This window comes from Cricetulus griseus, chromosome 7, assembly GCF_003668045.3.
Source record: "Cricetulus griseus strain 17A/GY chromosome 7, alternate assembly CriGri-PICRH-1.0, whole genome shotgun sequence".
In the NCBI taxonomy this organism is placed as follows: domain Eukaryota; kingdom Metazoa; phylum Chordata; class Mammalia; order Rodentia; family Cricetidae; genus Cricetulus; species Cricetulus griseus.
Genome location: NC_048600.1, coordinates 134234902 through 134257475, shown reverse-complemented (window position 1 = coordinate 134257475; position 22574 = coordinate 134234902). Strand labels below are relative to the sequence as shown.

Genomic DNA, 22574 nt, shown 5'->3' with positions numbered 1-22574 from the left:
TATGGCTGAGACGACTCTTCTCTCCCCTCATTTCTTGAAGCCCCTCTCTGTCCTATGAGTTCACACCCCATGCCTTCAATGTCATCTCTGCTGACCTAGAGATTCTGACCTCCAAATGTTCCTCTACTTCCACAGCAGCAGTGATGTACTTTTGTATATGTTTACCTTATTGATTGTTGAATAAAGTTCCATTTGGCCAATGAGACAGCAAGTTAGACAGGACTAGGAGTCAAAGAGGATTCTGGGAGATGTAGTAGAGAAGTGGTGATCCAGGCAGGAGGTGACATAGCAAGGAGAAACAGGAAGGGTTCCCCTTTTCCCTTTCCTCCTCCACCGGTGCAATGTGAGCCACCAGCAAGGAGGGACGCCAATAAGGCATCCAATAAGATAAGTCTTATAAAATAGATAGATGTATGATAATTGAGACTGAGCTAACAGATGAAAATCCTAGTCATTGGCCAAGCAGCATTGTACCTAATACAAGTCTCTCTGTGCATTAATTGGGGCCCTAATTCAGGCGGGCAGCTGGCGTAAAGCACACACGTGGCAGTAGGGCTCGGTGGCTTTTGGCAGGAAGATTTATCGTAACAGTGATAGTTCACATTCAGCAGAAAATTCCTCAGTGGAAGTCACGTGGCCAGGTTTTCTGGAGCCCAAAGCTGATTCATCACAAGAAAGACCGCAGCTTCACTTCACCCATCCAGTCCCTTAGAGGTCAGCCATGCTGAGGCTGTAATACAGTCTATATGATCAAAATTCAAATGCTGTAGGTGATCTTGGCTCCATACCCAGGGCTTTCTACTTCTTAGGATCTGACAGGATACTTGGGCTGGCATTTTGGAGGTAGGACATACTCCTTAAGATACCCTATCACCGTCTACGGCCATACCATCCTGAACGCGCCCGATCTTGTCTGATCTGGGGGCGGGGGGGGGGGAGATACCCTATCACCACCCTGTTCAGGGGTATTTTGAGAACTTTCTAAAGTGGGCATGATCTGTACCAGCTAAACTACCCGGCTTCAGTGATCAACTCAGTTTCCAGATTTTCTTCCATCCTCCAAGGTGGAATTGAGACTAACCCTCTAAGGAAGGCATGGTCTTTTCTGACAGACCCATTCTAAGCTGTCTAGGGTCCAAGACCCAGTTGACTATCTCATTAGTATCCAAAAGACACTAGTCACTGTAGAGTTCAGGAACTGTGATTGCTGTGTGCCAAGAACTGGGAACAAAGACCAAATATATGTTTATCATGTGTTATAGCAAAGGGACACAGAAAAGGCCAGAGCCTAAGATTGTGCTTAGAGGCTAAGGTGGAGAGACAATGCTTAGGCAGGCTTGAAGGACAGTATCTAGGAGGATCTAGGAGTGGCAATGAGATCCATGAAGCAGGAGGTGAGGAGTGAGAACCATAGTGGGTAGGAAGGACCATGGTGGGTAGAACCACAGAGCAGGAAAAACGCAGGGGTGGAAAGAGCAGTGGTAGGTGAAGCCATAGAACAAGCTGCAATAGAAAGAAGTACCAGGAGCCACATCCTAATAAATATTTTAATATCACCTAAGGGACAATAATGTCTATCCCACAGCCTTGTTAGTGTAATGGAGTCTCTGGCACAAAGAAGGGACTCAACAAGCCCAAGCTCCACTGAGCCCAACCTTCAGCCCCAACCATTCTGATTCAGCCCTCACACGATCAAGTACAGAGCTGGGGCCTGGCCTCGAGTTGTGCTCTGAATTCACTCAGCTATGGCCAATAGCCCATGCACACTCACTGATGCCTAAATCCAGGTTAAAGAGGTTGGGAGAGAATGAAGAAAGCAACCTGCTGGTATTATCGAGTTGTGTGTGGATATGAGCATGGTTGGGGTCATGTATAGTCAAATGGATGCTCCTGTCTGAGCATGTATACATGTATAGGTGTAAATGCACAGAGGCATAAGCAGGTGTACATGTGTATAGGCTATATGAATACACAAACACATGTTTACATGGGGGTTTACTGTCTTGGTGATCCTGGTTTACTGTCAGGTTAGGCTGAGTAAACAAGCAATTCTCTGTCCTGAGAATACCAGCCCAGCAGAGGGTCTGGAACCTTGGTTCTTTTTACATTCAGAACCTAAAGTTCAGGACATAGGGTCAAAAATATTGAACCTAGAGAGAAATGACTTCCACTAATTCCAAAATGTAAAAGATCATTGATTTTTATGTCTAAGATTACACCAAGTTTTCATTTGTGGGATTTACTATAAAGTATGCATTCCCAAACCAGACCCTCCTGAGTTTACTAATTTATGTTCACATTAGCAGTCATCCAGCCATGAAAGCAAGAAAAGAAGGGCCAGTCCAGGGTGAGAAATCTCCAGCCCCAGACTACCTCAGCAGCTGCTGGCCGTTTTACATGTCCTCTTAGGGACATCACAACAGTTTTTCTAACACTTCATACTCATGCCAGTCTTCTAACAGACTGGCTGTCTTGGACCGCCCTTCCCTAGATTCTTTGCTGACTCTTCTACCCCGTCCTAGAAATGGAAACCTGAGATAAGAACTTCCTAGGGCCCTTGGGTTCCAGGTAGATGAATGATCTGGCTCTGCCCACAGAACCCAAACCCAGAAATTACCAGAAGCTACAGGCCCACTTCCCTCAGGGCATACAGTAATTTAGAAGTCTGAGCCTCTAAGGATTACTAGGGCCTTAACACCTGTTCTGCTGAGCTAATACAAGCCACATAAACTTCTGACACAATAAAATGTGCCAACAGTCTTGGGTGACTGTATAGGACATTGTGAAACATTGGTAAGTCTTGCTTCTTCAGAAGTAAAACAGAAACCAGACCATGAATTACCTAAACTGTGCAGGCAACACCCACAGCTTCTCAGGTAAGGGTGGACATAGGCCCATATTTTGAAGGCTGTGGAGTACCCACACATAAGTGTCCCTCTTCCTAGACCAGCTCTGGTTAGTCTGAATTTAGGAAGTAACCCCAGCCTTCAAAATATGTCGAAGCCACAATGCTAGCTGCTTCCTTGGGCAGCCTTCATGGCCTGGGTGGGTATAGGGTAAGGAGAGGGACTTCCAAATAGCCTGGGAGGGGCCCAAAACCCAAGGACTGTCCACATCATCCTGTGACTGAAGATGGCTGATTCATGTGTTTCCTGCGACAGCCACAGCAGCATCATATCCGCTCTGAGGACTATTTTTAACTGATTTATGTATTTCTTATAGGAGGAAGATATGAGCTCCTTTTTGCAAGACTTTTGCAATATGCTCGTGTCAGCAGTACTGACACCATGGGCCAGGACAGAGCCAGACAGGCCTTCAAGAGCCTTGCAAAATTTATGAAGTTAGCAGTGTGAATCAGGCTTGCAGACCACTCATTTTGAAAAAGAGGAAACTCAGTTGTCAGGTCCTTCTGACTAATTAACAAATACATTTTGAGAAAGGACACAGTGGTTTTTTTTTTTTTGTTTTTTTTTTGTTTTTTTAAATACTTTCAGAAGTGCCATAGACAGGGTTTATGGCTGGGTACTGGTTCTTCTGTGTCCTCCTGTGGGCTATTGCTGCTGCCCACCAACTACTGATGACCTTTTATGGGTGGGCAAGAAAGGACCTAAGGCTTAACTTTCTGGGCCCCAGAGAGCTTCCTTGAGGCCAGAATGTCTTGAGGCAGCACCTGCCTTCAGACAAATGTGCACTCAGGCCTGCATAAACATCTGGGCCCAAGTCAAGCCTACAGGACTGGTAAAAAGTATCTGTCAGTGCCCTGTGTGGCAGTGGCCTGAGGATATCAGCACTGTGCCACTGTCAGTGCCTGTGCTCTTTAGCACCGTCTCTGAGTCAGCTCCTGACAGACTTCTCTCTATTTTCTTACCTTTTCACACACACCCAACAGGAGGCTGCTATCAGCTTCTGAACAATTAGCAGGCAGCCACAACAAGCAAGGGGAAGAGGACAAAGGAGGGCAAAAGTCTAAGATCCAGAGACTCAAGATGCCTCCTAAGGCTTTATAAAGTTGGGTTTGAGATAGTGCAAGTTGAGACAGCCCTGATGGGCATGAATGAAAGCAGGAAAATGTACTGCAGAGCAGGAGTCTACCTAGAGAGTCTATTATCAGCAGGGTGTCTCTCAATGCCCAGCCAACAAAGGAGACCATTATGTGTCTCGAGAGCCCAGAGGTAGTCACAGGACTAGAAAGGCCTGTGTAGTCACAGGACTAGAAAGGCATGTGGAAGGTGAGCACAGTTTCCTTCCCAACTGAGTGGGAAGGAAATAGAGTAACAAGGGGTATCTGTGTCCTCTGTTTAGCAAACGAGAAAGCTGAGACTCTAGGCTGCATAGCTCCAAACCTGTCTCCCTGTGCCCCAACAAATGTGGCAGCTTCCATGTTGGAAGACCCTAGGCTAGCCAAAGTCTGGCTGATTCTCCTAAAACCATGGGCAACCTAAGGCTTGTCTCTGTCCCAGGGCACCAAGATGGGAAGGCCATGGGTAGAGCAGGAGCCAAACTGTAAGTTCAATGTTCTCACTCACCAAGTTACCTATCTGGTTTATTCCCTTGCTTTCCTTTCTGCTGGAAGAAGTAAGGTGGTAAATGATTGGAGGCAGGGCCTGAGCCTGTTGCTGTACTCTGAAGCTGAGGCACCATCTGAAGTATTCACAGGAGGGTATTGTTTTGTTCTAAACAACAATCTACTTGGAGAAGAGGGAACTGGAGGCTCAGCCACCAGCCAGCACCCAGCCTAAACGCAAGCTGGACTCCAGCCCAGGAAACTGGCCCCAGTCTCTCCAGCCCTCTAGGCTATAATTTGTGTCCTCCAGGGCTCAATATATCTAAGGTTTAATGTGGAAAAATGGTTCCACTCTGTCTCACCCCACACCCCAAAATAAACTTAGATTAAGGACAAAAAGCATAATTATAAAAGTTTTGGAAGACAACACAAAATGAAGTCTTTGCCCTCTCAGGAAAGCAGGCAAGAGGCAAGCTCCAAAGCCTATAGTAAACAACTGACAGATTTGGTTTTGTAAAAAATTTTAACTTTTATGTGACAAAAATTGCACCATTAGAAGGTAAAATGGTAATGTCAGTAATAAAAACACAAAGTCTTGATGCTCATTGTATACATAGAGCTTCCAAAAGCAATTGAGAAAAGCAGTGAAGGATAAAAATACGAAACAACAAAATGAGTAGAAAAATATAAAACTTCTCTATTAATGATAGAAAAATGAAAAATGTTTAGTGACAAATGTTGAGAAGAATATGAATGGCCCAGGAGGGAAACTGGAGTCTCAATGGGGATCTCAAGATCCAGCCAGCTCTGAGTGATGACACCTGTGCAGAGCTTGTGTTTTACATGAAGACTTAAGAAGCCATCCCTGAAGTGCTTTCTATTCCAGGGAAACCAGGGCCTTGGAAATTTGGGTGAGGAGAACAGTGGTAGTACATGATACTGGGGTGGCCATCTTGGTCTACATGTCCTTTGTCAAGATGCCCTGGGGGATGTGGGCAGGAGGTTTGGTGAGACTATTTTCTCTAAACTCCAAGGATCCCTGTCAGCCTACTGAAGACAAAGGCTGATGAACTCAAACTTGGGGGGTGATGGCTGGATCTGGGATGCTGTGTGGCTGCAGTACTCTCTAGGCAGCAACCTCCCACACCCCATCCAACTCATTTCTGCTGTTTCAGGGTCTCCCACAACAACCATTTCATGCTACACCCACACACCCTGGAGTTTCTTCCACTTGGGGGTCAGCCTTCTTGTATAGGCAGTGTCATTTCTCCCTTCCCCTTTTGCACCCTAGTGAGCTGTGGGGGGTATGTGCATAACCCTGGAATGAATAGTGGTAGCTTCTATCTTTCAGAGAGTTGTCTCTAATTTTATACGTGACATGAGCCAGTAATTTGATAGAGATGCCAGTGAAATTCACAGCAAGATACATGGTAGTGGATGGTGGGTGGCCACAAAGAGCTATTTTATGAACCAGGAGTGAGGTATGAAGGGTCTGTCCCTGGGGAGCAATATGGATCATTCCAAGGTCACACCTTTTGTCACAGAGACTTTATGCTGGAGCCAACACCCATGTAGTGCCATCTCAATAGGAGCAGGAAGGAGTGATTTGGGGACAGTCTCATATTAAAGCCATCTCCCTGCTTGGGACCACTGCCCTTCCACATTGTACCACCAGTTACTGCATATTTTCACTGTCACAAAGGACCTTGGGCTTATCTGATCGCTCCATGACATCAGATCATCACTCTCCCCTTCCCCAGTTCTCACGGAGCTAACAGCACTCCTGGAAGTCCCCTTCTTACTTGGATCCATATGTCTCCACAGCACCTACCTTCCACAGCCACCTGCAGCTGTAGGTCAAGGCTTGGGTACAAAGGCCCAAGGATCACATAAAAGCCTTTGTACTGAGCCCACCCCATGAAGGCTGTACCTTCCTCTACCCAGTCTTCACTCATTTGGTTCTGTTTTGTTACAGAACATTTCTTATTTTCTTTTTTACTCCTCAGACAAGACACAATTTACTGGTGTTAGGCAAATATTTGCTGCAGCCTGATTAGAAGCTGCAATCAAGAATGGGAGTGGGTAGGGATCCATTATGGTCCACCAATGCCTCTAACCTGGCTGTAGCAAATATTTGTCTAACATCAGTCACAGTACCTGTACATACAGAGGAAAAGACAGAGACCCACCTGTAGGAACTCTGCAGAGAACAAGCAAACATATCAATAAGTTATGTCTGTCCCAGGATATTAGTGTTAAGAGCCAGGAACTGATAGAGGATTAGAAGTAATGTATGGAACAGGGATTGGTTCTCAAGTCAATGTAGAAAAAGATGTGTTGCATTATACAGGCTCATATTGCCCCTCTGCTGAAGGCTCAGTAGGGAAAAGTAAGGGCATCCAGCTCTGCCACCTCCTATCTGAATACCATAAGGTACTAAGTGGAGTGTCCTAAGAAAAGACAGTCCTGAATTCCAGAGTCACCAAAGGCATGCAGGACCCAAGCCTAGCCTCAAATATGACTCTGAAAGTTAAAGAGCAAAATACTACTTGGTGAATGTAGGACAGAGCACATTTCTCATACCAAACCAAGGCTGAGGGAGACCTCTCATCCCCAGCAGAGGGCATGCCTCCCCCAAAACAACCACAAACTGGAGTCATTTCCAAAAGACATGCTCCCCAGCTTCCCACATGGCCCAAGACTGAGGTAGTTGGCTAATAGAGCTAGGAAGGCCCCAAGGTGAGGTTGGGGAGCACACTTAGGCCACACCACCTGAAGTGAGAGCTTGCTAGGAGAGAGGCATGGATGCTAGGCCCCTGATTGTGTTTCAAGGCATCTACAGTATGAGAGACTCTACCCTGTACCAGGTAAAGGAGCCTTCCTGGTTCCTCACAGGTCCCGGCGGGCAACCATACCTATATAGACTGCACCCTCTACTGCTTTTCATGAGGAGCTTGCTGGCATCTTTACCCTGAACTAAGCCTGTGTGGTATGGCCAGCTCACACCCACAGTGCTGAATTCCAGTAAACTAAAATTCCCAACTGCTTCCAGATTGCTCCATGCTTCTACCTGGAGCACATCTCAGGTTCCCTGTCCCAAAGAATACTACCTCCTGCCTATGGAACAAGGTGAAGCAGTAGCTCCTCTCAGACATGGTACACATGTACTGAGTGAAAAAAACTCAACAGAGTTAATGAGCAACACAGTCTAGCTCCTACCTCCTTTTCCTTAAATGGCATGAATATACTTCCTGGCTCCTTGGTGAACCATGCTTAAAATAGTTGCTCAAATACCCAGAGAGCTTACATTTGGGACTGTGTGTCTCCATATAACCATACCCAACTCTGGAGGCAGATCCTCTTCTAACTCAAAGACCTTGATGCTTACTAGAAAATGGCTCCTAGCAAGACTCTCTAGACCTGGATCTTGGCTCAGTTCTCAGTCATAGAACACCCACTGCAGTGGTGAGGGCTCCCGACACACCCAAACCTTTCCCAACAGATCTGCTATGCTAACAACTCAGTGCTCAAAGTTGTGTAGGACAACTAGATCTGTGTTCCCAGGGGTCAGTAGACAGTATTAGTCAGTAGACACTGGCAGTAAAGAATGAAATGAGAGTATACGGTGCCCTCATGAGATTTTTGACCACCTCAGTGAGCTCGTCACCCTCTAACATGGGCACATGAATGGGTCTGGACAGTCGGTTATAGAACGTTGCTTCCTGTGTGTAATAGAAGTCTTTTGGGGACACACAAGGACATTCATTGTCCTTAAAGGGGCAACTTCTGCACACACAAACACACCACGCACACACTTACACACACATGCACACATACATACAGCAACTCTCCAAGAGTCTAAAAAAAAGTGACTGCATAGGCTAGAAGCCTTGTGGGGGACAGACAAACCTGGCCTCTGCTTCTACCTTGCTCTGATCAAGGATCAACCTATCTGGGAATAATTGACGAAGCATAGGTCAGCAGCTTATCATGAGACTATCTAGTGTAACCTAAAGAGACATTGTAAGTACTCAGTGTCTTGCTCTGCTTCCTGGGACCAGAACCTGAGAACCTGGGGCTCTAGACTCCCCACCATGTAGAAAAGACAAACTCAGGGAAAGGTTCCATATCTCCCAGGACAGGCAGTGGGGTAGAGTTCTGATCTTAGTCAAGCCTGCTTGACATATGAGAAGTCTCATGATTTTCATTTCAGGATACCCACATAACTTAAAGTAGAAACGTGAGTATGTGAGAAACAGCAACTTAACATATTCTTGGGGTAGAAGGCTCTTTCTTTGTCCTTAGGTCCTATCTTCTCCCACATAGCTCTAGAAGGGAGCCTCCAGGCACCTTGCACTACATTCCCCCGTCTCCACTTCTGAGATGTTTCTTCTCTGAAGCTGTTTAAGGAGAACATATACACACTTGCAAACACGTGTTTGTTTACCAACAATGCATGACCTCTAGCTTTTTACTCTATACTCAGCTGCAAAGCCAGGGCCAATGATAAAAGAAAGAATATCATGAATTACTCCCACTCTGGGGGCTAATAGAATGAACACAGAATACTGGCCCTCACCCTCAACTGGAGAGAATGTCAGGCTGTGTCTATATACCAAGACGTCAGAGTAAGGTCAGGATCTGAGCATCACAGAGGAATCCTAAACATACAACTTTATCAGTGGGTAGTTAAGAATAAGAGACAGATGTCTGTGTCTGAAGGGGTATGAAATTATATCTCCTGTGGATCTGCCATCATGTCTCTAGAGGTACTCTGTAGACTACATCTACCAACGGCACACCACACAGAGACCAGCACTAAGCAAGCTAGGTAAAACTTTTAAAAGGAGAGGCATTTGAATCAAAATCATCTGACATAGTCCCAGGATGGACACTACATCTTATCCATAGCTGCTCAACCATATATAGATGGGGCCAAGGCAGATGGTTGCCCAGTGCCTCACAGCTCATGGGTCCCTGTCTATCTACCCTTAAGCCATGTACAAGTCTGGCACATTCTGTCTCAGAAAAGCCACTGATCCTGGTGTGACTGTAGAATTCAAGTTTATCAACAGTGTTCAGAAATCTATGTCATCATGCCACCAGACTCACTCTTACAGTCTGTCAATAAGACCAGACTCTCAGGCTCTCAGAGTGGGCAAGTGTGGTTGGCCCTCTGGCCAAAGCCTCTGTTGACTCTATGTTGTCTTAGAAAGTCTTGCTTCTCCCTAGTGGACAAGATACCAGTGTGGGGAAGCCTGGGCTCCCATAGTTTCTTTTAGGCTGGGTGTTCCTCTGTGGCCTGCGTGCCTTGAGGTTTAGTGAGGTAAGCCATGCACTGGGAGTTAACTGGTCAGAGGACGAATATGATGTCCCCCTGTGCTGTGGAATAATCCTTTTGTACACTATGAATATATTTGGCTCTAATTGGTTTAATAAAGAGCCATCTGGTCAATAGCTAGGCAGAAAGAGGTTAGGCAGGAGAGGCAGTCTGAGAGACTTCTGGGAAGAAGGAGGGTGGAGTCGCCAGTGAGATACAGAAGAAGCAGGAGATGAATGAGCATGCGCTGAAAAAAGATGCCACCACGAGGTTGTGCATAGATAACAAACATGGCTTAAATTTGTTTCAAAGATCTGGTTAGTAAAAAGCCTAAGCTATCATCTGAGCATTTATAATTAATAAAAAGTCTTCAAGTCAGTTATTGGGGAGCCAGTGGTCACAACAAAAAACTCTGCCTATATTCTTGCTCCAGTTTCCAGGTATGTACCTTGAAAGGTCTTTGGCCTCAGTCTCATCCCACTGAGCCCCATGTACTTATCCATTAGCATTGTCCTCACAGAGGCAGGCACTACGCCAGGAAAGTGAGGACAGGCCTTGCCCAGGAATGAGTTTGATTCAGGAGTTTATAATACTCAAGTGCCACTCTCACTGTGTGGTTCTGTCCTAATCTGTCTACTGTTCCCACCCAGAGTGACCTTTGGTCTTATGATTGGGGCCACTTCCTAGTCTCTTGGCCCTTCCTCTTGTGAGCCTCTAACATTACCCTGGGTGTGGACATTGAAGCAGGGCTTCCTTCTTCAACTAACATAGCATCCTCTGCAGATGATCTGCCTCCACTGAATGGTGCCATTTGAGTTGCTTGTGTGGTTCATGGCTTGGGGTTGATGGGAGGATATGAAATGATGAGGAGGCCTTTGACAGGGAGACCGGTTATAGAAGACAGATGGTCAATAGGCAAGACTATGGGATTGAGAGTGAACAACTCACTGTATTGTTCATAAATGGGTAGGAAGAAAGCAATCATGCACAACAAAACATATAGATTTTAGAAAGACAGGAAGACAGACGCATGTGTCAACATTCTGTAAACCCAGAGAACTGCAATGTAGTGAATGAAAACATGGCATTTGTCTTACTAATATTAGCCATGTAACTGTGAGCACACATCCACACCTCTGTCCTGATTTTCGGAGTGATGTATTTATAGAGTGCTATAGTGAGCACATGAAGCAACCTTCTTTAGGTGCTTTGTAGTAACTTAAGAAGCCAAAGCTTATTCTCTGGGTTTTCGTTCTTCCCCATTAATGTACTGGACATCACTGGACAAAGACCCTGATCCATAAGATACTCCAGCCAGGAGAGGGGGCCATATATAGACTAGGGCAGCTCATGAAGCTCAGACAAGTACCCAGGAGTCTATCAACAGGGCTAGACAATAGCTTTGATAGAAGAGGGCTTGAGGAGGGCAGGGAAAGAGAGGACCCCAAAAGTAGAAAAGTAGGAGGCTACGGCAGAGGAGGCACAGAATCTATATGGTCCTTCTAGATCAGGGTAAGTTGACCGGTAATGCCTGAGTTTCATATTTCCACCATTCTAGGGAAAATGGGAACTCCAAACTGGCCTCAATTTGAGTAAAAATAATAAAGCAAAACACAACCTTGTGATTTGTCTAGTCCACTGGAGATTGGGGGTGAGATTTAAGTTTGCTTTGACAGGTACTTAGGACACCAATAATGAAACAGGGCAGGTGGTGGTGATACAGGCCTTTAATCTCAACACTTGGGAGGCAGAGGCAGGTTGATCTCTGTGAGTTTGAGGCCAGCCTGGCCTACAGAGTGAGTTGCAGGACAGCCAGGGCTGTTATACAGAGAAACCCTGTCTTGGAAGAAAACAAACAAAAAGACATGAAACAGTTCACCCTAATACTCCACAGAGGCTGACAGAAGAGGAAGCACTGAACATGTAGATGAAAGCAGTCTGAATGTATCAAGGATCAAGCCAATAGCCAATACAACTTACCTTGGGGAACCCCATAGAGTCCTATGTTTCAGTTCTTGCATAATTTTGGAAGCAGCTGAATTGTACCAACAAGCAGGTGGGACCCTGTTGCCTGGTCAGGGCCAAGTTGCTTAGCTTGAGCCAAAGTGTGCACCATCCATCATCAGCTTTGCAAACAGTGTGAGGCGCTTTCAGGGCTGTGAGCAAAACAATCCCAACCTTATTTTTCACAAGCACCAACAGATGTTTAAAATTGGGGAGGAATCTCTAGACTGAAACATTTCTCAGGCAGGGTCCCTGGAGCAGCTCCAGGGAGCTGCACGCCCATGGCTTGTGTTGTTGTTCTAAGCCGCCCTTCACACATCAGGAATGTCAAACAGAGCTGACCTCAGCACCCTGAAAGCCCCACTCCAAACAGAGACCTGGGTTGTGCTCTCCAGCAGCAGGCAGGCTCTGGGGTGTTTGTCTAATTTAAAACAAGCTAGTTGTATAGTGTATTACTTCTCCAACCAAATAATATTGAAGCTACATGTGCAACCATTTCTATTGTTTCCTGTACTTCATGCATCCCTCAAGCCTGCTCAGCATATTTAGCAAGTGGAAAAGCGATGATTGTTCTTCATTTCACTGAGAAAAGGAATCAAAAAAGAATTTCCCTAGGTTTCTTCCAGGCATCTCCCCACCCCTAGCCAATTCTGTGGATACAGCCAAACATAGCACTTCCTTGACTCAGAAGCACAACAGTGATCATCTCCTGGCTGGGTCCCTCCACAGCAGTCACAGCTTGAGGGGGTCATCATATGAAGCCTGCAGGCTTTGCCACTGCCTGTTTCTGCTCTTTACTGGGAACAGTCAAGAAGATAGTATTGCTATCTTCACTTATTACACACTTTTCTGAATCCTTTCCTTAAGACTTTGTCTCCTCCGTCCACAAAATACTGTTTTTGCTGGACTCATAAATTGCCTACCAGTTGCCAAGTCTGGACACCAAATCTTAGTGTTCTTTCAGCTTATCAGCAACATCCCCACACAGGACTTTATGCCCTGTGGAAAACAAGTTCTTCCTCACCTTCCTCTCCAGGCCCATTCTTCAGTTGTTCTCATCACCAAGGCTCTGTATTATTTTCTTCGGCTAAAAAAAGTATTTCAAAGTTAGAGGTTTTCAAACAAAGCAAAGCTGGTATCTTACAGTTTTGAATAACAGAACTCCAAAACCAGCTTCTCTAGGTAAAATCAGGATTTATTAAGATCCCCCTCCTCTGAAAGATCCAAGTGAAAGCTTAATTCTGGACTTTCCCAACTGCCCATACGTCATACTTCATGGTCCCTCCTTTTCTTTACAAGCCAATATCATCCCTCTGACCTCTACTCCTGTCCTTACATCTTCTCTGGTACCAATACTCTTGTTTCCTTTAAAAAATGTTGTGACTCTTTCAGGAGCATCTTATCTTTTCTCCTCCCAATTGCATCTGCAAAAGCTCTTTTGACATATAATGCAGCATAGTGACAGGTTTGGGGATTAGGGTATTGGTTTCTTTGGGGATAATTGTTATGCTGATCACAATCTGGCCTCCAAAACTTTATATACAAAACGCATTCACACCATCCCAGCATCTAGTCAAAGTTTATAAAAATCTAAATCTAATCAGTTTGAAAGTCCCAAATTTCAATAGTCTGGGAGCACAGGCCTATAATTCCAGTATTTGGAACGGTTAGGTAAAAGGATTATTTGATCAAGGTCAGCCTGGGCTACATAGTTAACAAATAACCTATGAAGTGCATAAGTCAGTATATAAATATCCCAAGTCTCAACACCTCAGTCAGGAATAAGTAAGATTCTGGGTATAGTCTATCCAAACATGCAATATTCTCCATTCATGAGCCTGCAAGGGACAGGTACTTACTCCTCAAGTGTGACAATGTGGCAGACACATGCCAACCTTCCCATCAATAAGCATGGAAATAGTAGGGAAAAAAGATACCTGTGAGAGTCTAGAAGCAGCAGACATTTGAGCATCCCTACCCTATTGTCTTTCATGGCTAGACACAGAAATCTGGGCTCTTCACTCCTTAGGCAGGCCCTCTTGTCTCCCTAACTCCAACAAGTCTCCAATACCCTACCAAACATGCTCTTTCCCAACCATTAGGAGAGATCAGGGCTTTGGGTCCCTTGATCAGAGCAGAACTTCAGGGAAGAGGCCCTTCTCACTGATAGTGAATGGAGAGGCATTCCCACTGTCTTTCTGCAGAGGTCCTGTAATGGGAGCTGCATGTAGGCCAAGCATGTGGACACTGAGCCCTGCCAGCCTGCTTCTCTGAGGACAAGCAACCCAAGTGAGGCAAATTCAGTTTCCACAGCCTCATTCTAACAGTCCCTTATGTGCCAGTTTGTTCAGGCCCCACCACTACTCCATTGGCTCTCTTCTTTCTTGGGTCTGGCTCAGAGCAACTCACAGGTGCTGGCAAGAGGCTGGATTCTACCAGGATCAAATTACCTAGACTGTAAACCTGGATTTTTTTTCACTACTAAAATGGGTATCAAACACTTACCACATGGGATTTCCTAGTGTAAATATTATAGCATGCTAATTTCCCCAGCTACCACAGAAATCACCACAAACTTACTGACTTAAAACGACAGAAATTTATTCTTGACTAACTCATTCACCCAATATAATACTATCAGATTAGACAATATATACAAGGAGCCAGTTTTTGCATTCCCCTACTTTTCCAGTCGAAGAGTGGGTAATGGCCAAGAGGTGCCTATCAACCCTACAGCTAGCTCTTCCCGGATAGGCCCTGCCTATCCTGAGTGTCTGGAAGAGATGATCTTCAATTCAGCTGAAACTTAAGGAAAGCTAATGAGTTGCTGTAGGTCATAGGGCATATAATGAGTAGCCTACCTGGCCTAGACTGGAGATTTGTCCTTTCTACCAGAGAGAGCAGGATCCTTGTCTTGTTTTTACTTTGCCTTAACCCTCCAGGTACTCCCTTAGCAGAATATTGTTTTTCTTCCATCCTCAGTACTGCAGGAGGCCATGGACCTGGTGCAAATGTTGGAATGTGGTTGAAGAAACAGGGAGCTGTTCTGAGCAGAGGTTTCAGAGGCAAAATACACTTCTGTTCACCCTCTTGCAGTTCCTGTCTGGAACTTTCCCTAGCAATGTAATGCATCTTCCACAGAGTCTTAGAAAGAGGGATAAGCAGTGCACGAGATGTTGTGACCAAAGTGGGAATCAAGAGAAGTCCTAAACCACTGGGATCAGCAGGGCAGTTATTACAGAGCTTTGTTGCAGCAATAGCTGACTAGAAAAGAATCTGGTGTCAAAAGTTGGGAAATGGCAATCTGTGTTATGTAATTGTTCTGTTTTGTTTTAAATCACAAAACTGCATGTTATAACCTATAAAACAGGAAATGAACCTAGTGTAGCCCAGGATTTGCAAAGAACTTTCCAAGCAAAACATCACTAGAATGAATTAGTTGTTTCTATTGTGTTCAACAACATATCTTGAAGGGGAAAAAGTTAATTTACAAAAGAATAAGCAACTTGGCAAAAGAATTGAGAAAAAATATAGGGGTCCCAAAAGTATAGCTTTTGCAAGACTAAAAACTGTGACTGTTTCTTCAGCTGATAGTTGAGGAATATTCAATAAAGGACCTTCAACTAGAAAAGGTTTCCAGAATGAAAAAAAAAAAGCACATCAGGAATGCATCCACAACATTTCCAGAGCCCATTCAGGGGCACAGAGAAGAGACACAACTCTCAAAGAGCAAGGGAATGAACACTTTGCAGCCATAGAGATTTCTGCCTTGAGGGGTTTATCTCAGTGTTTTCAGTAGCTGGAACAGCCCAGACCAGCAGCTTTGTCTGCCATCCTGTTATGAAGGAAGGGAGTGTGACTGACACGGACAATAACAGAAGTGAGTCAAGAAAGAACACAACACACAGGAGGCTAATGGCTGACGACACCACTGCCCTGCCCTGAGCTAACCTTTGTGGTACCTGAGCTTCTGCCAGCATGGGTTTGATTTCAGACCAGACCATCCAGGTCACCCCAAAGTAGGATTGGCTTTGCTCCTAGGCCCAAACCCCTATCCTTGTCAAGAGACTTGCATAGCCTCCGCCCTCAGGACCCTGCCAAAAACCTGCCAGTCCGGATGTTTGTGCGACTGCTCCAGTGAACCAGAATTATACTGGGAAGGGAGGTACTCTTTGAAGCTATAGTCACTGCTTTTGGTCTACAGACAATGACAGCAATGAGGAGAAAGTCTGGGATTTGGAGCCAGACCTGGTCCAAACCCTGGCTCAGCTTCTTCATAATCATGTGGTTCTGAGCAAGTTGTTTATGCTCTTTGAGTCTCAACATCCATTCACGTGAATCAAAAATACTAACACTGCCATCTGTGGAATGTGATAGAAAAAGTGAATGATATTCATTTTCTGACAAGTGCCTGTGATGGATAAGTGTTAATTGTCAACTTGACAGAACCTGGAATCATCTGGGAGATGGGACTCTGGGCATGCCTGTGGGAGAATTATATTGATTATGTTAGTTGATTTGGAAAGACCCATCTCAGTTGTGGGTGAGACCATTCCCTGATGAAGGCATTTAAACTATATAAAGTGGAAAAGGGGAATTGAGCGTGCATTCATTACTCTCTTGTGGCTTTAGATGTAACTTGACAGCTTCAATATCCTGCCTCAATGATTTCCCCACCTTGAAGGACTTTACCTTGGACTGTGAGCTAAAATAAGCCCTTTGTCTCTTAAGTTGCTCTTGTCAGGGTATCATGGAAACAGGAAAATTAAAAAAAGACACCACCTAAGCAATAGTATGATGGGGAATGTCCTTCTGTTTTTGTTTATCTTATTGATTGTTAATAAAGCACTATTTGGCCAATGAGGCAACAAGTTAGGCGGGACTGGGAGTCAAGGAGGTTTATGGGAAATGTAGTAAAAAGAAGTCTTGTGATACAGGCAGGAAGTGACATAGCAGGCAGACTCATATATAAGCAGGGACAAACAGGAAGTCATTCTCTTGCTCTTGCTCTTGCTCTTGCTCTTGCTCTTCCTCCTCCTCTCTGTGGAGCTGCCATGTGAGCCCTGGAAGACAGGACGCCTTCCACCAGTGTACTCCATAAGGTAAGTCTTATGATTATGGTTGATAATTAAGACTGAGCTAGCAGATGAGAAATTCTAGTCTTTGTTCAAGCAGCATTTGTACATAATATAAGTCTCTGTGCATTATTTGGGGCCCTAACACGGGGGTGGGGGGTGGGGTGGAACTCAGGCAACTGACAGAAAGTGCCCATGTGGTGGCAGGGCTCGGGCAGCTTTGGCAGAAAGACTTATCATTACAATAGTATATTCCCTAAACATCTTGTGAGAGGAATAGTTGATGCACAAGATGAGGAGGCCAAGGCCTGTGACAGTGACAGCATTATAAAGGGCCTGAAGCCATTGCCCACCGAATTTGTGCCCATAAATGTGTATGAGGCAAGGATGAAAAGTGTCATCACTAGTTCTGGACAGAGTCAGACCACAAGATAAGACCCAAACATTGCAATGGTATCATATGATCCAATTTGCCATCTTAGGAAAAAGGGAGGCGGGGATAAAAAGTGGGCAGTCTCAGGAGTGACTAAAAGACAAAGCAAAGTCCCAGCAACTAAACCATGGAGAAGTGGACAGAAGCAGTAAAGAGCCATTGCCTGGGGATGTACTTGAGGACACCACTTTTCTTTCCTCCTAAAGGAACAGCAGCATAACATCTGTGAGGAGAAACACAAAAACAGCTTTTCCTGAGCATCATGACTTGCACAGCCTTTACTGTGGCAGGCTTCTACTTGGAAACAGAAACTTAGGTTAGTTTGATGTAACACAGTTTTTTCATATTTCTAGTTTGCACAGCTTCTTCCAACTCTGTTCCTTATAGCCAATACAGTATCTTTTTTGTATGTAATTTTTAATAAAAATAAAAAACAATAAGAATTCATGTTTCTAAAATTTTTTAAATTTGATTTTATATCTTTTTTTAAAATTTCATTTTACATTCCAGCCACAACTCTCCCTCCCACCCCTCCTCCTGTCCCCCTTGCTTCCCCCTCCAGCCCAGCCCCCATCCACTACTCCGGAAGGGTAAGGGCTACCATGGGGAGTCAACAAAGTCTGGCCTATCAAGCTGAGGCAGGATCAAACCCTTTCCCCCTGCATCAAAGCTAAGCATGGCATCCCACCATAGGGAATGGGTTCCAAAAAGTCAGCTCATGCATCAAGGATACATCCTGTTCCTACTGCCAGGGGTATCTCAGACAGACCTAGCTACACAACTGTCTCCCATATGCAGAGGGCCTAGTTTGGCCAAGCCACTATCTTTAATTGTCACAAATTTAAGGGAGCCTTTAACACAGAGGTTTGTCTGGTCCTGACCTGAGAAAGTTTGTTGGGTTTTGTTTGTTTGTTTGTTTGTTTGTTTGTTTTTCAGGGGCACTTGCACTTCATGTTTTCCTGAACACAGCATGGGAAAAGCCAGTGTATCTGACATGCCAGGACCTAAGAACACAGGACTTTCAATCGGTGTCCATCACTCTCCATTGCCTCTGCTGCAATGTCCTTTCAGCTGGAATGTCACAGAGGCTCCTTCTGGAAGGCACGTGGGGAGCAGTCACTGGGCTGCATGGTCTAGTCAAGTCCTGGGATGTCCTCTGGTCACTGCTTGGCCTTCTTCACAATGGTGCCCACAGCAGAAATGGTGGTGGTCTTGGAGCTGCTGGCACTGGTGGTGACAGTGACCGCTGCTGGCAGCGTGGCTGTGGTAGTAAGGATGGTGGATTGTGCTATTATTGTCACTGGAATGGCAGAGTCCCACTTGCTCTTTCTCTTTTGGGCATCTGCAACAGCTGTGCAGGCAGTAGTGGTGGTGGTAGCTGAGGCATTGGTCATGGTGCCTTTCTTGGTGCCCGGCACAAACTCAATTTTGGTTTGCTACTTTTTGGCGATTTCCAATTTGTCCATTTCAATCTTCTAGGCCTTAGCTAGCTCCTCATAGTAGGAATCTTCAGACCATCCATGCGGGTCAAATATATCCTTTGGATAGTTGGTGCCCAGCTCATCAATGGCACAGAACTGGATCAGTTTCTCATAGATGCTGGGGTTCTGGAACGCCTTCTTCCTTTGGATGATATAGTTCATATCCATTCCCTCCTTTGTCTTTTGATTATAAAGCTTCTGGGTCTTATCTTGCAGGTGATTTGAACATCTGCTGGGTGGTTATGGTGGGATCTTGATTTTACCAGATGACATGTTTCAGACCCTTTCAGAAAAGGAGGCCACTAATTCCTGGGGATCCCTCTTCTCTACTTGTGTATTATCCTTTGAGTCATCAGCCTCAGGTTTTTCAGTCTCTGAATCATCATCTTCCAACTGCTTGCTGTTCTCACCCTCATCTTCTTCATAACCATCTTCACCCCCTAGGCAGGAGAAGTCATCTTCTCCTCAGGCATCAGACACCAGGCCACCTTTCTCTTCAGCCGCGCCGCCCACAGCGTCAACTCAAGCTTCATCATCAGGTTCAGGCTCTGAGTCTTCTGCATAAACTGCAATAGACAACAAAACGTTCTTCCCCACCATCTTATTCCCTCAGGACGGTGTGGCCCTGAGAAAGTTTTTTATTCCTTTCTATGGATGGGGCCAGACTTCAAAGAGACCACATGTCAAGATGTTCCCTGTTCCAACATGATTTCATTTCACCTGAGAACCAAACCTGTCCCATGAGGCCTTCAAGCATGCTCCACAGATTTGCTTGGAGTGAATTTATCCCTTCCAAATCAACTAGAACCTAAAGGCTTTGTGAATTCCAGCCTAATGTCATGTTGCCATCAGCAATAATGCTGATCAGGACAATTATTCTCCCTCAGAAGCCTTAAGCTCTCTATATAGCGCTGTTCCAGGCCACCATGTCCTGTCTAGCATTTTGAACCCATGCTGTCTCTAGCAGTTTCCCACCAGACATCACAGCTCCTTCTGGCAGGAACACTTGTCTCTCTGCTATTTTAATTTGAATTTTACTGATAACCCCATGGATGAGAACCACACACACACTGCTTATTTGTATCAATTACACATCTTTCTCTTGGAGTTGCTCTTTTAAATAGAATGAATCACTTGTACATACTAGACATTAATCTGGTACGTTTTAGAGATTGGAAAGCCTGTCCTATTTGCCACATACAGTTAAAATTGTGAAAGGGCTTCCATACCATTTTATTAGTCACAGTGAATAATGTAAGTGCCTTTGATAAGTCTAGTTTTCAGAAAAATAAACTCAGCCTCACAGATACTATTTCCCTAGACAGTCAAGTAGAGAGGTAAGAATCAAATTCAGGCCACATATTCTGACTAGTGGAATTGGTGCTGTGATGGTCCTCTTCAAGACCAAACTATGAGAAAACCTGACAAATGGTCGTGACCTGAGCCCAGGGTCATACAGTCATTCTTGGTCTGGCCCAGCACTTACTAAATTTGAATTGAGGATTATTAAAGGAAGGAGATTCTGTTTCATTAAAATTTGATTCAAATTTTAGGTCAAATTCATAAGAAAAAATTTAAGGTTTTGTTCAATCTCATGTAGTCTCTTTTTTTCATTCTGTGACTACAGTCTGAATTGCTTGTTCAGAACACACCTGAGGCCACCGTGTGCCCTGTGCCACAGTACATACTCCTTTTATATCTTCCTGGGGAGTGTGGAAACATCTGGTGTCAAGGAGCCCTGCTTTGTTTGGTCTTGCAGAAACCACCCTTTTAAAACCAGTGGGATGGCTTGTAGAGAAATCTCAGTTAAAAATGGACTTGTCATGCAAGCATGAGAACATGATTTCAATTCCCAATACTCAAGGGGTGGGGGGAATCCAGGTATGGAAGTGTGTACCTATAAATCCTAGAATGGGGGAAACAGAGATCTTTGTGATTTTCTGACTAGTCAATTTATGAGGGGCCAGGTTTAGTGAGAGACCTGTCTCAAAAAAATTAATAAGGTGGAGAGCAGTTAAAGACATTTCATTGACCCCTGGTTTCTGCATGCATGTGTGCACACATATGTACACACATGTACACATACACACATGAACATACACAAACAAAAACACTTCAGACATTGAGGCCACTTTCTTCTATTCTTTACCAGTGGCTGTTCCATTAACCCTACCCAAAGAGAGTGGCTACAGGTCTGTGTGTGGGAAGTCCAGAGTTCAAATCCACTCTTTACCAGCAGTGGATAGCTGGAATGGGGAAGCACAGGATACCCAGCCCACCACCCAGCAGAAAGCTACCATACAAATGTAGTAGGGCCCTTCTGGACAGCTACCAACTGCCCCAGAGTCCCCCTGGAAAGGACTGCTATGAGGAAGATGCTACCTGTCTGACTTGCACATGTGAGTCAAGCCTCACAACCAAAGCCAGCTATCCTACTTTCTCCAAAGCATGGCTCTTAAAGTCAGGGTCACCTCCCCACTCACTCTGAATCTCCCCAGAACCCATCCATTAGTGCACAGAGGTTTTGTGGGACACTTATCAAATTATTCTTAAAATATTTAGAATGACAGCAAAAGCAAAGAGCCTTCGAAGATAGAAAAGAGCCGCTCTAAGAGGGGGTGGGAGAACATCAGCCTCTCCTGTTATCACACAATGCCTTTGAGGAAGTAAAATGAGCATTGAGATACTTCAGAGACACAGACTTTTTCAGTATTTCTACTTGTGTTATTTGTCAACAACAAAGTGCACCCTTGCAGCTGACTGCTCAAAATACAGAAGGCTGTATCAGGCTAACTCCAAATAGCACCCAGGTTGCAACCCTTGAGTCTCCCACCAAGGAGAACAGAGGCATTCAAGGGCTAGTACCTCTGCATAATGACTTTCTTTCTCTACCACATCTGTTGGAAACATGATTCAGGGCAGAGAAGGTGAGAACAGGATACATGGATTTCTCCTCCCTCACTGTGTCTGTAAACAGACTGGAAAGGCAGATAAACTTAGCCTCTAGAGCAAGAAGTGGGAGGGTGGCAGAAGGAAAGACAAGGAAGTGGAAAGGACCTTCATTCTGGAATCTCTCCCCTGCCAGCTGCTACCTCACCCCTAGAAATGCATTGCTTTAGCTTTCAGTGGATTACAAGTATTTCCTGTTCTGTAAAGGGTGTCTGGATGAGGAGAGCACCAGTAAGTTCTCAAGCATGAGTCTCTCTATAGACTTTGTTTTGGCAATAACATGCCATAGAGATGGAGCTAAGTGCTGTGACAGCAGTGTCCTAGTAAGTGAGAAATGTCCAAGACTGAAGGCAGCTGGGAGGGTGATAAAAACAGATACCTATAGGTCAATAGTGGAGACACTTCCAGACAGTAGGGCCCAGAAAGGGGGCTGAGATGACCATGGTCTGCCCAGGAAGCAAAGACAAACTGTATTTTCCTGGTGCTATGATAAGATACCATGACCAAGGCAACTTAGAGAAGGAAGGATTTATTTGAGATTATGATTCTAGAGAGACAAGAGTCAATCATGGTATAGAGGCGTGAGAGAGAAAGAGAATGGGGTAGGGGGTGGGGGTGGGGGGAGAACAGGAAGTGGTACTGAGCTGTTAATCTCAAAGCCTGCTTCTAGTACCATACTTTCTTCAGCAAAGCTGCACTATCTAAACCTCCCTAGACAACACCACCAACAGAAGAAAAAGTGTTCAAATGTCTGAGATTATAAGGGACATTTCTCATCCAACCACAACATTCCATTCCCTTACCTACC

General features: G+C 44.9%; 1 long non-coding RNA gene and 1 pseudogene across 2 annotated transcripts in view; both read right to left on the bottom strand.

Moving 5' to 3' along the window:
• Positions 1 to 22574, bottom strand: part of LOC103164258 — a 38100-nt gene that overhangs the window by 2650 nt on the left and 12876 nt on the right. The window contains exons 1-3 of one of the 2 annotated variants that reach the window (XR_003487086.2): positions 14690 to 15052; positions 12853 to 12915; positions 11805 to 11980 (exon numbers count right to left, since the gene is read on the bottom strand). This is a non-coding gene — a long non-coding RNA (uncharacterized LOC103164258). Of the gene's footprint in view, positions 1 to 11804; positions 11981 to 12852; positions 12916 to 14689; positions 15053 to 22574 lie in introns of those variants that run through there. The other variant, XR_003487087.2, reaches the window with a different exon arrangement.
• On the bottom strand, positions 17936 to 20466 carry LOC100750900 (annotated as a pseudogene).